We start from the raw sequence: 4,275 nt of genomic DNA, 5'->3' as shown, positions 1-4,275 counted from the left end.
GCCATCCTGTATTTTGGATTTGATATGTGATTTGGTGTGTGTTAACCCATTTTGACCTGAGATCAGATTCTAAAAATGTCTTCTACATCCTGACAGTTTTCTGAAAAAGCTATGTTTCTATGTCAGTGGTTCTTCGATTTTTCAAAAATAGCAGACCTACAAGCTCGTAGCGTGCCACTCGGTGGCGCGCTATGAGCTTGTAGATCTGCTATTTTTCAATAGCTAAAGCATAACATAATACTAACACCAAAAGGGATTCCCGCCCCAAAATGGGTTAAGTATACTAGTTGATTGGGGTCCCCCAGGGGTATATCCATTAGATTAGATTAGATTAGATTAGATTCAATTTATTGTCACTGCACATACTGTACTTATGCAAATACTTTGACAATGAGATGAAGTGTGGCGTCTAGCCAGAAGTGCAACACAGTAATGCAGCAATGATAGAATAAATACAGAAAAATGTACAGTAATGTATATGGAATAATACATAATAAATAGTAAATAGTAATGAGTATGTCGGCAGAACCAAGTAAATATAAATAAGTATATGAGAAGAACAATCTTCTCATATACTCCCCCAACCTCAAATGACGTCACATTGTAGTCGAACCGATTTTTATTCGGCTCTAGAACAGGAGTATGAATCGCGCCTTAGTTTTAACCTGCCACAGGTTACTTTTAACCTGCCACGCATGTCGGGAGCCATGGGTTAGTTAAGCAACGTATGCACCCCCCTGTACCTTGGCTTAGGTTAAAATATGCTCCCTACAACCCCTTCCCACCACCCCAAGGTCTTCACCCTGGGGGTGAAGTGCAGGGTGTCAGACTTACGTTGCTGATAGCAATGGTGGCAAACACAACAACAATCTCTGGAACCTTCCCAATTCCTGTTTTGACTACCAATGAATGTAATGTTGACTCTCAAGTCAGCCAGGCAAAATGCTTCCAATGCTACAGAGACGAACGTCTGCCTCCTAAAAGTCACATCCTGGAAGCTGTCACCTTTTTGTTATTTCCATACATTCACTCAAGCTAGATAAGTGCCATTTAATTTGAAAACATTAATTTATAATAATGTTTTCACCACTTCCGATGACAGTTAAGTGGAAGCATTTGAAAATTGTGTGAGCCATCAGACTATCTTGGGAGACTATAAAACCAGTGTTACATGTAATTTGACTCTTGTATTCCTGTGTTGCAAATGCATTCAAGTGAGTGGTGCTGTACTGTACTGTACTGTACTGTACTGTACTGTACTGTACTGTACTGTACTGTACTGTACTGTACTGTACTGTACTGTACTGTACTGTACTGTACTGTACTGCGTGCGTGCGTGCGTGCGTGCGGGCGGGCGTGCGTGCGTGCGTGCGTGCGTGTGCGCACGCATGTGTGCTCTACTGGTCACTTTAGGTGTTGCAGGGACGTACGTACGTACACATACATACAGTACATACACACACACAGATAGCTCCGCATAGGAGTGGCTAGCACCACTCAAAAACAAATCAATCACTCACCATAATTATGGGCATGACACTTACATGTACAGTATATTAATCTCTCGATGAGTGACTATGGTCTCTCTTCAGCTTTGCTGAATTAGTGTATTGAACTAATCAGTGACTGGATGTGCCAACATTTTATCTAAACAAATACAACACTGAGATGACTGTTTTTGGTGCCAAGGATGAGAGGCCAAGACAGATATCTTGTTGTAATTATGGATTCATATATCTAAACTGTATTAGCCACATCAAGTCAATAAGAACGTCAGCCTATAATCAAGAAGGGCTCCAATAATATGAATCTGGGAATTCATGTGGCCTGTCTGACAGTGGTTCTCAAAGTGGGGTCTGGGGACACCCAGGCGTCCTTGAAAGGGTTTCCGTAATATTCCATAATGTTTAAACTGTTTTATGCTTTGACTATTAAAAAATAGCCGAAGCATTTTTGTCTGGTTACATGACTACAGCGTTGACAGACAACCCCTACAGCCAATCAGTGTAAAAGAAAAAACTAAAAAAAAAAACGCCATAAAGACCAGCAGTGAATTTCATCAATATTTATATAGCTCATTGTTAATTTATTTTTATAAAATAATGAATGTAGCCAATGCAACATTGTGAGTGTGTAGATCTGCTATTTTCAATACTTTACGGAAAAACATTACATGTTTAAATATGGAGATCCAAGGTCTCTGCCCGACAGCAACAATAGAACATAATGTGAACAAACATTTCTGGCACTGCCTACTAGCGCCTATCTTACTGTCTATCTGCCTATGTTATCCAGGACATGAGTCCCAGTCCGAGTCCTTGCAGGTTACTACATATTGTAAACAGATCATAAGTCTTGTCGGCCTCCCCGCATGGTTGTTATTACTGTTACTATAAAAACAGCATGGAGTAAGAATGTGCTTATCTTGCAGTCTGACCCTGTGTGTGCACTGGACTGCAATATACCTCAAACTGTATCAGCATGGGGTTTCTACACTCCCACCTGAGCCCTCTCTCTCTTGCCTATAGTTATCTATAGCGTATCAACATTGGAGGCAGGCAAGGCTTATCATCATTCTGTTTACATTGTGTAGTATAACCTGCAATGACTCCCAATGGAACTCATGTCCTGGAAAAGCACTGCGGGTAACCACAGTTCAAAACCTATAACTTATATACCACTGTTTCTCCACATTGGTATCAACTGGATGTCGGTGGCCTAATGCATGGGTTCTCAACCCGTGGGTCGCGACCCCTCGGGGGGTCGCCAAATTATTATGGGGGATCCCCAAATTATTATTATTATTTTTTAATGCAACTGAATGGCTGGAAAATGGAAATGAAGAGTTTACATATAGTACACATAGTACATGCATACACCTTCCCTAATAATTATATCTGGTTTCAGTATTTATTTATGGTGTATTGTCTCTATTATTAAGTTTATTGTAGCAGTCAATTTATATTGGGGGGCCGGGAGGGGGGCGGAGCGGGGGTCCCGAGACACTGCCAAAGCATCTCTGGGGGTCCCCGGCCAAAAACGTTGAGAATCCCTGGCCTAATGCATATCAAACTGCATGGTGGTCCTTGAAATTAAAAAGGTTGAGAATTACCGTTACATAAGCTGTGTGTACTTTTCTGTATAAATAATTGGACCTCTTGAACATCAAAAGAGGATTATCTTCTCATACTGTATGTGTGTTGTTGACCTTCACGTGCAGTAACCAGTACATTTGCAGTAATCTTAGGCTAATCAGTTGTATCACAGTAGGCAGCATATATTAATAGATTCTATAGGAAAGTCAACATCAGTAAGTTAGAATGTGTCCTGCATAACACGAAGAGGCTTTAAACTGACAGCAGTAATACCTTTAACCACATGAACCCTAGCGTCCTAACCCTGTTCTGAGCCCTAGCATCCTAACCCTGTTCTGAACCCTAGCGTCCTAACCCTGTTCTGAGCCTGTCATAATAATACCGGTGGGCCGGGACTCAGGAGGGTATTATTGCAAGTGGACACTACGATTTGAATGATGATATAACAATAATATTTAAAAAATGAAATACGTACAAAAATGACATGGTGTGTGTATATTATCATTGAAAGATGTGTTTCCATTGTGATAGCGTTAAATAGAAACTTTCTACGTTGGTTCCATTGATCTGAGCCACAATCGTAATCATTAAAATAAATATCTGAAAAAGCACATGTCTGCCCATCTGACCACTTCACATGGCCAGTGCCGTCTCTACAGGGGGGCATTGCCCCCCCAGATTGGATGGTGTGCCCCTCCAGTCCAGATTGGCCAGTAGTACCCTACCCTACCAATATTTGAATATGTTTTACAAATGTTAAATCTATAAGTTCTTCATGATTATTGTAAATATATACATGTTCAAATTAATTGAATAGTTAATAGAAATACAAGGTAATGCATGCAGAAGACATTATAATGCTCAACATATTTGTATTTCTTTGTTTGTTGTTGGTGCTAAGCATCACTTTTTTACTAGGCGACTATTTGTTATACATAGGGGCGGGGGGGTTTGAAAAATGAAGTGCCCCCTTTGGAAAAAAGTATGCCCCCCTGCTGATTAGTGCCTGGAGACGGCACTGCACATGGCTGCCTTTCCTCTGCCGTGTTAAGTGGTCAAAGTGGGTGGGCCGTGAGGCCCCGTGGACGCTTTCAAGATTCACAATATTGTTACAGGTTCTTCCCGCTGGATCTCAGCAGTACAGCACTAAGGTGGCGCGTATCCACCAGCAGGTGAAACC

The sequence above is a fragment of the Electrona antarctica genome, assembly GCF_951216825.1.
Source record: "Electrona antarctica genome assembly, chromosome: 9".
NCBI lineage: Eukaryota > Metazoa > Chordata > Actinopteri > Myctophiformes > Myctophidae > Electrona > Electrona antarctica.
This window is presented reverse-complemented; position numbering follows the sequence as displayed.